Here is a 15323-nt window from a genome sequence, read left to right as displayed (position 1 = left end):
AAGTGTGAGCACCATTTTTCCTTTATATGAAGCCAATGCTTTACTCAAATCCATGATATCGTCAAGATACTACAATACATGTGTAATAAAGGGACGGCCATAGTTGGCACCCCTTCCTCTTCATATGCCCACATATGAAGTGGCTATTAATGGGTAACAATTGGAGATCAGGCTATATAAAGCCCCTCCTCCCTTAGAGGTTGGGGCCTCATGGACTAAAGTCGAAAACCTCTCTCTCAAATATTACGATTCTCTCTAATCCCAGTATCAAGCTATGTAACACCTTGGTCCCGCAGGGTCGGATAGTTACTTCATATCACTTAAACTCACATTTCAACAATATAATAATAGACTCCAAATTCCCAATATCATACAAAAATTTCGACTCAAACTAATTTCTTCAATATAACCAATTTTTCAAAATGTCAAGTCATCATAACACAAGAAAATTTCTTAATAAAAATTGCCAATACTTATAAAAACTTTTTATGCTTAATCCACTATACTTAAATCATCTCACCCAATGCCTCATAATTTTGATCTTCAGTTGAACCATCAAAATATCTGAAAAATATTGTGGAGATAAGGGGTGAGTTATCAACAACTCAGTATGCAGAGAACTTACGCTAGCATGTAAACACGAGTATTTATAAAATTCGGTATGCAAAATAAAACATTTACTTTCAGGATGCAGAACTAACATATTTACTTTCAAAATGCAAAAACAAAACTTGTTATAAAACATCAGAGCGAAACTTTCAGAAAAACTTTCTTATTCAAAAATCTTTCGGCATATCATAAACTGATACATCATCTTCATATCATATCGGAGCATTGCATTGGGACAAATACCATGTTTAACCCCCGTGGTAGATTGTAAACCACCATTATACTCGTGGCTGGGTCATATACCATGTTTAATCCCTGTGGTAGAGTTATAAACCACTATTATACCGGTGGCTGGGCCGTATGCCATGTTTCACCCCGTGGTATGGTTATAAACCATCATTATACCCGTGGATGGGCCTTAACAGAAATAGAACAGAACAACATCGGAACCAGATCATATTCAGATACAGAATCATAAATTAATGCCAAGGACTTCAGATGCCACATCATATCAAAAGCAAATACTGAACAGTTTCAGATCATTTCACATGTTCAAAACAAACAGAATCAAAATATCTTCATTTATTCATAGCAAAAACTTTTAGATTTCCATATTCGCTCTTTTTGCGGAGTTTAGAAAACAAATGCACAAAATTAGTTCATGTCTACACCAGTCATAAAAGAAAATACTTTCTCTTATATAAAATTTATGCATATGCAGAATAAACATCTGAGGTCGTTTTCAAATTTCTTTTAAAAAATAAACATGCTTATTTTCAAAGTCAACCTCATTTTATTTTTTTTATACAAAACTAGTATATGAACTCCGCTTATCTGGACTTTATAACTATTCTGAATCTTTCTACAATCATGCTGATTGAATGTCAATCATCACCTATACAGAACACTAAGTGTTACTAAACTTCTAAAAGAACTTGCTAAAACTTTCCATTTACGTAAATTCATACTACGGAAAATAGTTTTGATAATTATTAAGATATCAGAAATCTAATATATACTATTATTATTATATATATTCTTAACTTATCATAATAGAATTTTATCAAATATGGTAAATCAACTTAGATTCATGTTGAAAATTAACTTAATCATATTTAAAACTCATATTTATAAACTATTATTGAAATCATAATCTAATACCACTAACATATAACGTAGGAGGAAATCATAAATTTCTTTAAACAATAGTAGTTCATACAATATATTTTATAATATTTATATTAAAAATCATTGCAAACTACTAATCATATCTAATTTAAAACCATATAAGGTTTATTTCATATAATAGGCTTAAAGTGCTTAAAAAAAATAAGAGATTAAAATACTTATAGTTTACTACCAAAACCAAATTGTAAAAATATTTAGTAATTTAACTTGAATCCGTAAATGTAAATTGTTTTGATCCAATCAATGATTAACATCTTGTAATTAAAGACCATGGACATAAACCGGCCTTCTGATTATTACATGAAGCATATTGTAACACCCCGTATTTTAGTGTATTTTTTATTTATTTAAAGATTATCTGTTATTAATTTAAAATCTATTCTCTTATTTTAAAATTGTTGGATTTTTAGTTGTGTTATTTTTATGATTTTAATTTTGTGAAAATTATTTTTGAAGTGCTTTCTCTAAATTAATTATTTGTATGCGTTTAAATTTCTTCTCAAATTAAATTAACTTGTTGTGGGGTTTAATTATTTATTTTCATTTTAATCATTACGTTTGAATTATTTTATTTTACTTGCTGTTTTAAAATCGTTTCCGTTGGATCTTTTTTTTTGTGACCCAAGATTTAAGGATTGGACCTTCTTTCTTTCTCTACATTTTCTCTTTCCTCTTTTCTTTTTCTTCTTTTTTTTTTTTCCTTTCTTTCTTTTTCTTTTTCTCCCCCCTGCTTCCCGCGCAGACGTCTCTCTCTCTCTCTCTCTCTCTCTCTCTCTCTCTCTCTCTCTCTCACGCCGTGCAACCGTTCCTCACCCAGCCCGCCACCGTCGCACCGTCGTGTGCGACACCGCCCACCCCATCGTGCTCCCCACCGGCCGGCGACCTCCCTCTCTGATTTTCAGCCCCAGCCGCGCCGCCGTTAGCCTCCACGCACCACACGAAGTCGCGGCATTCCTTGCGCCGTCGCGCCACCTCCGGCCACCATCTCTTCACCACATCATCCTCGACCTCCCAGCTACCCAATGGACCCAACCCCGGCTCCGATCCGTCACCGGTGAAGACCGACCAAGTCCATTTCCGATTTGTGCATTTTTTGGCCTAAAACACCCCTTGCACCGCCACCCACGGCAAACCACCACCACCATTGGCTTCACCGACCTCTCTAGGCCCTACCCTATCAATTTTGGGTCTTGGTTTGTCCCCGTTGAAAAGTGGGTTTTTGAGACCCACGGCCACAGTATATTTTACACTGTTACGTTGCTGAGCCGCCACTTCTTGCAGTTTCGTGATCCTTCGGAAATCATTATATAGCAATGTAAGTATTTTTTTCAAAGAATTCTCGTGAATTTAATGTATTTTTGCACTAGCACATTACACTGTATTTAATTGCTGATTGGTTTTGCCGGACTGAGTCCGAGGAGTATCGGGGTTGATTGGATTGGGTGATGGAGTTGTTAGTATGATTGGTTTAGACTATGAGATTTGTTGGCTGTTCGGGTTTAAATATTGGTGTTTTGTGTATGGCGTGGGTTGTGGTGGATATTGGTGATTTTATGAAGTAATGATATACTTTGGGATTATGAGGATTTTTTAAGTTTTGAGAAATTAAGATAGATTATTTTAGAAGCTTAGGCTTAAATATGGAAATCCGTAATTGGTTGAAAACTTACGGAAATTGTGTGATTATTTTTTTTATAGGTGACGATTATTAGTCGACTCAACATTTTTTGAAGAAATTTCTGAAAAGCTAAGAAGTCCAGGTAAGCGGGGTTCATATACTAGTTTTGCTTAAAAGAAATAAAATGAGGTTGACTTTGAAAATAAACGTGTTTGTTTTTTTGAAAAGAAATGAGCTGAAAACAACCTCAGATGTTTATTCTGCATATGCATAAATTCAATATAAGAGAAAGTATTTTCTGTCATGACTGGTGTAGACATGAGCTAGTTTTGTGCACTTTGTTTCTGAACTATGTAAAAGAACGAATAAGGAATTCTAAAAGTTTTGTTATGAACAAATGAGAATATTTTGTTTATGTTTATCTCGAACATGTGAAATGATCTGAAGCCTTTCAGTGTTTTGTTTTGATATGATGTGTCATCTGAAAATCTTGGCATGAAGTTCTGATTCTGTATATGATTGTAATCGGATTTTCGATGAAATCCGGTCTGTTTCTGTTAAGGCCCAGCCACGGGTATAATGGTGGTTTATAACCCTACCATGGGGGTGAAACATGGTATACGGCCCAGCCACGGGTATAATGGTGGTTTATAACCCTACCACGGGGGTGAAACATGGAAAATGGCCCAGCCACGGGTATAATGGTGGTTTATAACCCTACCACGGGGGTGAAACATGGAATATGGCCCAGCCACGGGTATAATGGTGGTTTATAACCCTACCACGGGGGTTAAACATGGTATTGTCCCGATGTGATATTAAATGAAGATAAGATTATAATGTTTCAGTTTAGAAATGCCAACGGATTCTATTTTTGGAATAAGTTTATTTTTCTGAAAATTTCGCTCTAATGTTTTTGTACAAGTTTTGTTTCTGCATTCTGAAAGTAAATGTTTTGTTCGGCTTATCAAATGTTATAAATGCTCATGTTTACATGCTAGTATATGCTCTCTGCTTACTGAGTTGTTGATAACTCACCCCGTTAATTTTCATAATATTTCAGATGACATCGATGGCTCAGCTGAAGATCAGTATTAGAGTCTATGGAGAAGATTAGTATTGATTTGTTGTTGGGTATCTCATGATATTAGTGTTGGTGTTAGAGGTTAATTATCTTTCTTAAGTTTGCTTCAATGGATTTAGACGGTTTATGGATACTTATGTTAATGTTATATTATTTCTAGTTGTTATTTGAGACATGAAGAAGAGTTGATTTTATTTGGGTTGTTAGATTGAATATTGGATAGATGAGTTTATTTGATTTATTTAATTGAAGTATATACGTTCGATTTGAGGTTTGGGAAAATGGATAAATTCTTGAATTTGGAAGTACTCTAGCCTTGTTAGAGTTGATTATCAGGTTTTATGAGTTAACTCTCCGGACCCTCGGGGTCGGGGCGTTACAGATGGTATCAGAGCCAGGTTAGAGATTCTGCATACTATAAACTTCGGAGGTTTAGATATCTGTGGGTTTAAGAAGAAACTTCAGATTTGAGGTGTAGAATTTTAAAGAATAAGAGATGATTATGTGGATATTGGAGGTTTAGATTTTACAGACTTTATGATTGAGTTTCGAGATTTTGAGGTTTAGGGATTTTAGATCCGACAAGCTTACTTGGTGGACTGTAGGAGATAATCTTTATAAGATTAATTTAAGGTTTAGATTTTTGAGGTTAGATTTCTAAAGACGAAAGAGAGTTTAGAGCGATGTCGGGTTTACAATATTAGATAGTAGGAAGGACTATATGTGCTGATTAATGATATGACTAAGATTGGGTAAAACCATGTGTGCAGCACCAGAAAAGTTTAAAGGTTTAATTGGAAATTATTATTTTTATTTAACTTGAATTTATTTGGTTTTGTTTGATTTTATTTTATTTGAATTGAAATTATATTATTATATTTATTAAGTTTATTTTGTTTTGTTCGTTTCGTTCGAAGCTGAAAAGCAGGTTAAGGATTAAGTTATGGCAGGATGATGGTATGACTGAGAACGCTTTTGTTATATTTAGCAGAGTAAACTTGAACTTTTATCAACTTGGTGTGCATTTATAATATCAAGGTTTGAAAGGAACGGCATAGTCTGGGTGATCTATTTGGGGAGTAAGATATTTGAGATTTTCGATTTCATGGATGTATGACACGAGGCTTTAGAATAGAAGATTGTAAGTTCAACAAACTTTAAAGATAGACTTACGGAAATTTCACCAAAAGTTTAAGGTTTTGCAGATTTTAGGAAATGATTGTTATCATTTAATGTTTAGATTTTGAAAGCTTTGGGAGTCAATTGTTTTATTATTGGATATAAGTTCATCGATCTTACAGATTTCGGAAATTGATTCTTATATAATTTAAGATCTTAGAATTGCAATTTGAAGGACTGATTTATAATGAGATTGAAATTTTTAATTCTGCAAGCTTGGAGTGTTAGCTTGATTTATTTTGGAGACTGATTAATCTGTGACCATTAATGGGGTTGATCGAAGTTGAGTTATTAATATAGGAAATTTTAAGGGGATTATTTCTTTGAGGATTGAAGGTATTGGTCCAGTTTGGATAATAATTGTTATTAATTCGAGGTTTTAGTGGTAGGTTTTGGGATTAGATCCATATCAGATTTAAGGATAATAGTTGGTGCAGATCCAGGAATTAATTCTTGGTGAGTTTGAGGAAAGTGTGTAATAGTTCATGGTTTTGGAGATAAAGAATTTTCTACCAAATGTGGTGAGAGTTTTTTTTGGTTAGTAGGCGTTGAGCTACCTCGTACTCAATGGTATTATGTTGTGTTATATTTAAGGATTCAAACCTTATGCTGATCTTAAGGAATTAGAGATTAAACTTTTGGTGGTGCGAAATTAGGATATAATTCTTGTTGATTTTGAGATAATAGGTCTGGATGATGGAAATGTTTATTGATGGTTAACTTTGGAAGTGGCTAATAGGTTACCAACTTGTAGAATTCAATTAAGGTTTGTGAGTTTTAACATAGGAGTCGATTGAGGTTAGCGCAGATCGTGTTACGAAAATAGTAATAATCATTGGGATTCCTTGGATGTTGTGTAAAGGCTCTTGTGGAAAGATGAGATTTTGGATAGTATTGCCACCCTAAGAATACTGGACGTGTTGTGCCACTGGGGGACTAATACGAGTATGATGGAATTGCCTATGAAAATAGACTTGAGAGAGCATTACTCATGCTTGTTGGGAGTTGTTGTTGGTATGGTCTTTTCGAGCGTGTTTTGAGTTGTATCTGGCATTCTGCTTTAGCGTGATGTTTGACCTTACAAATTTCGAGGACGAAATTTTTTTTTAAGGGGGGAAGGATGTAACACCCCGTATTTTAGTATATTTTTTTTAATTATTTAAAGATTATCTGTTATTAATTTAAAATTTATTCTCTTATTTTAAAATTGTTGGATTTTTAGTTGTGTTATTTTTATGATTTTAATTTTGTGAAAATTATTTTTGAAGTGCTTTCTCTAAATTAATTATTTTTATGCGTTTAAATTTCTTCTCAAATTAAATTAACTTGTTGTGGGGTTTAATTATTTATTTTCATTTTAATCATTACGTTTGAATTATTTTATTTTACTTGCTGTTTTAAAATCGTTTCCGTTGGATCTTTTTTTTTGTGACCCAAGATTTAAGGATTGGACCTTATTTCTTTCTCTACATTTTCTCTTTCCTCTTTTCTTTTTCTTCTTTTCTTTTTTTTTTTCCTTTCTTTCTTTTTCTTTTTCTCCCCCATGCTTCCCGCGCGGACGTCTCTCTCTCTCTCTCTCTCTCTCTCTCTCTCTCTCTCTCACGCCGTGCAACCGTTCCTCACCCAGCCCGCCGCCGTCGCACCGTCGTGTGCGACACCGCCCACCCCATCGTGCTCCCCACCGGCCGGCGACCTCCCTCTCCGATTTCCAGCCCCAGCCGCGCCGCCATTAGCCTCCACGCACCACACGAAGTCGCGGCATTCCTTGCGCCGCTGCGCCGCCTTCGCGCCGCCTCCGGCCACCATCTCTTCACCACATCATCCTCGACCTCCCAGCTACCCAATGGACCCAACCCCGGCTCCGATCCGTCACCGGTGAAGCCCGACCAAGTCCATTTCCGATTTGTGCATTTTTGGCCTAAAACACCCCTTGCGCCGCCACCCACGGCAAACCACCACCACCATTGGCTTCACCGACCTCTCTAGGCCCTACCCTATCAATTTTGGGTCTTGGTTTGTCCCCGTTGAAAAGTGGGTTTTTGAGACCCACGGCCACAGTGTATTTTACACTGTTATGTTGCTGAGCCGCCACTTCTTGCAGTTTCGTGATCCTTCAGAAATCATTATATAGCATTGTAAGTATTTTTTTCAAAGAATTCTCGTGAATTTAATGTATTTTTGCACTAGCACATTACACTGTATTTAATTGCTGATTGGTTTTGCCGGACTGAGTCCGAGGAGTAATCGGGGTTGATTGGATTGGGTGATGGAGTTGTTAGTATGATTGGTTTAGACTATGAGATTTGTTGGCTGTTCGGGTTTAAATATTGGTGTTTTGTGTATGACGTGGGTTGTGGTGGATATTGGTGATTTTATGAAGTAATGATATACTTTGGGATTATGAGGATTTTTTTAAGTTTTGAGAAATTAAGATAGATTATTTTAGAAGCTTAGGCTTAAATATGGAAATCCGTAATTGGTTGAAAACTTACGGAAATTGTGTGATTATTTTTTTTTATAGGTGACGATTATTAGTCGACTCAACATTTTTTGAAGAAATTTCTGAAAAGCTAAGAAGTCCAGGTAAGCGGGGTTCATATACTAGTTTTGCTTAAAAGAAATAAAATGAGGTTGACTTTGAAAATAAACGTGTTTGTTTTTTTGAAAAGAAATGAGCTGAAAACAACCTCAGATGTTTATTCTGCATATGCATAAATTCAATATAAGAGAAAGTGTTTTCTGTCATGACTGGTGTAGACATGAGCTAGTTTTGTGCACTTTGTTTCTGAACTATGTAAAAGAACGAATAAGGAATTCTAAAAGTTTTGTTATGAACAAATGAGAATATTTTGTTTATGTTTATCTCGAACATGTGAAATGATCTGAAGCCTTTCAGTGTTTTGTTTTGATATGATGTGTCATCTGAAAATCTTGGCATGAAGTTCTGATTCTGTATATGATTGTAATCGGATTTTCGATGAAATCCGGTCTGTTTCTGTTAAGGCCCAACCACGGGTATAATGGTGGTTTATAACCCTACCATGGGGGTGAAACGTGGTATACGGCCCAGCCACGGGTATAATGGTGGTTTATAACCCTACCACGGGGGTGAAACATGGAAAATGGCCCAGCCACGGGTATAATGGTGGTTTATAACCCTACCACGGGGGTGAAACATGGAATATGGCCCAGCCACGGGTATAATGGTGGTTTATAACCCCACCACGGGGGTTAAACATGGTATTGTCCCGATGTGATATTAAATGAAGATAAGATTATAATGTTTCAGTTCAGAAATGCCAACGGATTCTATTTTTGGAATAAGTTTATTTTTCTGAAAATTTCGCTCTAATGTTTTTGTACAAGTTGTGTTTCTGCATTCTGAAAGTAAATGTTTTGTTCGGCTTATCAAATGTTATAAATGCTCATGTTTACATGCTAGTATATGCTCTCTGCTTACTGAGTTGTTGATAACTCACCTCGTTAATTTTCATAATATTTCAGATGACATCGATGGCTCAGCTGAAGATTAGTATTAGAGTCTATGGAGAATATTAGTATTGATTTGTTGTTGGGTATCTCATGATATTAGTGTTGGTGTTAGAGGTTAATTATCTTTCTTAAGTTTGCTTCAATGGATTTAGACGGTTTATGGATACTTATGTTAATGTTATATTATTTCTAGTTGTTATTTGAGACATGAAGAAGAGTTGATTTTATTTGGGTTGTTAGATTGAATATTGGATAGATGAGTTTATTTGATTTATTTAATTGAAGTATATACGTTCGATTTGAGGTTTGGGAAAATGGATAAATTCTTGAATTTGGAAGTACTCTAGCCTTGTTAGAGTTGATTATCAGGTTTTATAAGTTAACTCTCCGGACCCTCGGGGTCGGGGCGTTACACATATACATATATATATATATATATGTATATATTCGTTATCGATAATCTCGTAAATATTAATTGAGAGATCGATGGAGCTGAAGTATGGCCAGGGACAGTACTTGTACCAAAACATTGAACTATTGATTATTAAAGATTACAATATTTATAATGTTGAATTAGTACATATGTATTTGCTAATTAATGACTTGATCGATGTTACGTACATTTTTCTTGCATTGGAAAAATGATAAATATTGTTCTCAATTTTGCATTGGAACAATATATTTTCGGATATCGCATGCATGTATGCCTAATATTTTTCTTAACATAGCTGGATATCACAGATATTAATATCTTTTCATCATTGATGATGTGATTGAAAAATATTATTATTTTTCACTTAACTGTCATCCATTTAAACCCACATCGAAAGGATAATATATAATTCAAATATTTCCAAATATCATTTTCTGTTAATTATTTTTTAAAAAATATTTACAGTGTTTAATAATTTAGTATTACTCACACTGTAATATTGTTCTCAATTTTGCATTGGAAAAATGATAAATATTGACTTCAGGCCGAAATCTGAAAATCTTGATCACCCCCGAAGCATTTTTTGGGTGTTTCATGAACTCCATTGTCCAAGCTACAGTACTTTGTGCATGTGATCATGATTTTGCAGGATCTCTGTTGTAGTTTTACATTTCTTTTAAACCAGCCCTTCGCTTTGGTCCCTTTTGTTACTTTAATCTCTTTGGTATAATTAACAGAGCAATAAATTCTTAATTCTCCTTTTATAATTGTCAGGAGCTGGAGTAGTAGGCTTCATTTCTCTGCTTGTGCTTGGCTCTTGGGTGTACTTCGTACTCAATAAACGAAAGATTGTCAAGCAACAGAATGGAGGCATGATTTTACATCGACGACTCGGCCAACAAGAAGGATCTACAGAAACAGTCAAAATCTTTACCATTTCTCACATTTTTTGTTGGGATAAATTTTTTGTTGAGATAGTTCTGATACCATTTTTAACGTTTCAATGAAAGATCCAAACTACATGATCTATAATCCAAATTAAAGGATAAATCAATGATATAATTAGAGTCATTGGAACATTATAAAGAATTTTCTTTCTCAACAATGTAGAATCCATACATCATCTATCCTGCCCCATAATATATATATATATATATATATATATATATATTCTCCGGTGACTTTTACTGGAAAGTCAATGCATCGCTCATGTAGACTTTGGGTAAATTCTCGAAGTTGGAATATTCTTCTAATTAAATTCCTTGAAAGCAAATGGCATCATCCTCAATCCATTAACTAGGAAAAGTCTGGGCCGGGGAGCTAAAATGATAAAGAGTGAGACAGAAACAAAAAATAAATCTTATGTACAGTATTTATAATTGTCCAACCAATTCTTTTAGGTACAAGCAAAATTGCGTACCGATTACATACCGAAAGGTGACATGGCAGGCAACAGGGGTATTTGTGTAATTATTAAAAGTAAAAAATGAAAAGCAATTAAACAAAACAAATCATGTGTCTCCCTAATCCCCAAAACGAAAGCCCACTTCCCTCCCTCCCCAAATCGAACAGCCGCTTACCTTCGTGTCCCCAAATCTCTTCCTCTGAGCGACACGACGAGGTTGATGTGAAGTAAGTGTACAAGAACACATTTATTTATTTATTTATTCTGTTTTTGCAACTAAAACTTCTAAGAACAAAAAATGTGAACCATCTGAATGTATAAAAAGAAGTATGCTTCAGTGTTAAAACCCCCATAAGAATGGATTAAATATCAGCCATGAGCAGTGAAAAAGAAAAGAGCTTTTGCTCTAAGAGAGTCGCCCACCTTCTAGGATTAATTAGGATTTATGCTTCTTTTTTTTTCTCTTTTTCTGATGAAGGCAGTGGGCACTACTTTACTCTATGTTCCTACTTTAGAGGGAAAATTAGTTTTAAGTTCAACTTTGGTTATCTTCATAATACTTGTCAAATCTTTGTTTTATGCCCAGCACTTATGAAGACAGCATGTGCGCCTATATTTTAACCAACGTGGATGTATTAAAGTACATTTTATTTTATTTGGTATTTTATGACTTATACAGGTGTTGTTTGCTAATAAAAAGATATCTGTATATTATTGAAACGTTAGAACAACGTATTTGCATTTGCGTCCTTTGTCATGGAGGCTCTTTAGCCTGCCTTAGGAGTTTTAGACTATTATTGCTAACTAATTTTTATTTAGAGTCCTTTCGAGTAGTTGTCTCTAACTTTAATATCCTTGTCGTTATACTAGACCACATCAAAGTCTTTTGAGGTTACAGAATAGTGATATTTCTAATTGGCTCAATTCCTTGTCTATGAGTACAATCGCACATAAACAATTAAGTCTAAAAGTTTGAATGAGTGGTTTCAATTATGGCTGCTTTTGGATTTAAGGCTTAGTTTGGAACTTCATGAAAATTCTAATTTGGGGAATTTCATACTTCAAGAAAATCATCTAAAGCAAAACTTTTATTAGTTGAGCAGTTTTATCGATGTTAGCATTTCTAAAATTTAGAATATCCACTTGTTATGAACTTAGTTTGAGATTTTTAAGAAGTTTCAAATATTTGAAGTTCTTTTTTGCATTGCTTGGATTTGGAATCCCAAATATGTTAAAAATCAGTAAATGTGACAAATCTAGTTGTATGATTGTGTAGTCCCTTAAATATAACTTGTTTTTATTTGGTAACTTGTTCTTCATGATTAATGTTGGAAGGCTTCACTGCAACTTCTATGTTTTTAAGCTTTGTCCTGTCCATTTAGTGATTGTATTGGATTAAGTTATATTTAGAGTTGTGGAATTTTCCATGTAATTTGTGAATGGTTTCTTGGTTTCTTTTTGCCCACCAATTAAGTTATATTTTGTTAAAGTGAATTCAGGGACTTGAAGTTATGCTACTGAGTTGTGGAATTTTCCATGTAATTTGTGAATAGTTTCTTGGTTTCTTTTTGCCAACCAATTTGCCATATTCTGTCTACTAATGTATTAGGACCATATCTGGTATCAACCTATTTAAAGTACTTTCATGGGGATAAATAACGCCAAGATCACAATTCCCAGCTTCATACATATATAAGTTATATACAAGAACATTGATGTGCATGCATCGTTTACATCTCAATTTCTCAATTAGTTGCTTAAGGTTATACACAACAAAGGCCACAAAAGTATATACAAAGTTCCCTCCAATAATATGGTTTCATTGTTTACAGACGCAATACAATGAAATTAATATAAAAATAATCCAACAAAGTCAAAGTAGTGTGCATTCACATCGGATGTATGCTTGTTGCATTTGAATATCAAGTTCCATTGTGGATTCCTAACTTATACTTTACAATCTCTTCATCTCTTCTTCGAAGCTCTTCCTCATTCCTTAACAACTCAATTTCTATTTTCATAAGTTCTTTTCCTCTTTCCTCACTGTGATTTGCCCATTTAAAATAGTTGTAGCGTGGTAATCCCTAATTATAAAGAAACAAACGTAAAATATTAAACTTTTGTAGAAACCTAAATGCACGTCAAAGTTATACTAAAACATTTCTATGTCTGTATTGTAGTTTGGACACCCAAAAAATGATCGGCCTGAATTTCTTGGCGTATTCGATGTTCTAAGCTTTAAGAGCTTCCCATAGGTGCACATTGGGTTGTTCATCGAAATCCATGAAGAAGCTAACGATAACATCCTAATGAAGAAGCTGGCTTCAGCAAACATGTTCCCAATGTACAGCCCATAAACAATGTCAACAAATCAACCAAAGAATACAAAAACTTTGCATATACATTACCAAAACTTTGCACATTACCAAAACTTTGCAAAACTTCGAATATTAGCTTAATGTTATATTACCAAAACTTTGCAAGTTACCAATCTGCATGCACACGACAAAACAGTCACTCTCACAAGAAAAATAATAGAGACAATCTAGCCAAGGCAGAACCTTGCATATACCTGTATCGAGTCTAAAAGTTCCTACAGAGTATAGGCACTGGATCAAAGAAAAGAAAATATGCTTGTCCATGTACAAGCAAATCACACACCAACATGTTTACTCTTACCATTTAGATTGTGGTTGATACATGTTAAAAGCAAACAGTAAATGCAAAATGATGATGCAAATATTACCCATTACATGCCATAATGTATAATTATTAAAAGAGAACTGACAATGAGTTCAATTCACATGCTGCTCAGAACACAAGAGTAGGTCAATGAGTTCTATTTTGTAGCAAGGGTCACCCTGCTACATGGAGCGCTTCACCAAACAAAGCAATAGGAAAAGACATCAAGCATTTCTAGGAAATATATTTACCAGGAGACAAGTAACACAATGGAAGAGATGAACATCATGTTGTTGTTGGTACTTTCTTTTATGTATGCTTCTAACAACGAATGACTAAAGTGATCAATTGGGCACTCATCTTTTTCTACAAATTACAATGCATACTTATTTCTATACAAATTACAGTGCATACTTTTCTGGTTCAGGGCATAGAGGATAGTAGTTCATCCTCATAGACTGAACTCCATCACTAAACAGCTCCCACATTTCCTCAGATCAAACAAAAAATATGAAAAGCAGACAGAGAGAAGCACAAAGAGAGAGAGAGATACATGTACGTTGAATTGTGTTGACGGAGAAGATGGATTTGTAGGGATTAGGGCTTGGAACCAAAAATGGAATTTGATTAGGGTTAGGGTTTGGAACCAAAGAGGGAAAAGGATATATGTGCTTAGGGTTAGGGTTCATTACAATCTCAAAAAAAAATAGAATTTGACGGAGGAGAGATCGAGAATCGACATTGCTGAAGTGAAGAGAAATAGAGAATGGAAATAGAGAAAAGAGAGAGCCTTACCGTTTCAGTGAGAATGGAGGAGCCTTTAGGTTTTTGTGATGGGCGAGAATGGAGGAGAAGGTAGAATGGAGGAGAAGGTGTGATGAGCGAAACGATGCGTTGCATTTTGTGTTTTTTCCCTTCATTTTGCAATTCGATCCAAATTTATTTCCCACCCCAAACGACTAAAATGAAACACAATTTTTCATTAAATTCATTAAATGTCAGCACTTTGGTGCGCATAACCGCTTGCCTTTAGACTTTTTCTTGTCCAATAAATTTAATTTTCAGACAAAATTAAATACTCATTAAAAGCTTTACTTAATATGTCTGTGTCTCTACATTATGGATCCAAATCTAGAGGGGGAAAAGGGTGAAACAATAGGCCTAAGAGAGCCTATAAGCTTTGCATTGTATTGCATTCCCCTCTTTATGGCTGAATTCATGGACATAATTCAATGAACTTTTTTGGTCCTAAACACGAAGCTTCATGCAATATCAGTTATGGCAATGCAAAGGGGCTAGAATCTGATACATATGCAATTAAATAGTCGGACAAGGAGAAATGAGAGAAGGTGGCAGTAAAAGCCGGTGTGCCAGCTGCTGCTACATGGATGCAAGATGTGTACCTAGTGATGGATTTATCGGTGTACCTCTCAATTAATCTTATCAGCGCTTATCTCGGACCAGAGGAAAGATATATACAACAACTGTCTCTACCATTTAGCCTCTCTCTCTCTCTGTTTGTGTTGTGTGTGTGTGTTAAGGGACCACTTGTTCTTCCTTGTGTCTGTCACAAGGAAGAGTAATGATAAAGAGATGAATCACTTCCTATAATTATTTAATTTATACCTATATT

Source organism: Juglans regia, chromosome 6 (genome assembly GCF_001411555.2).
Source record: "Juglans regia cultivar Chandler chromosome 6, Walnut 2.0, whole genome shotgun sequence".
In the NCBI taxonomy this organism is placed as follows: Eukaryota; Viridiplantae; Streptophyta; class Magnoliopsida; order Fagales; family Juglandaceae; genus Juglans; species Juglans regia.
This window is presented reverse-complemented; position numbering follows the sequence as displayed.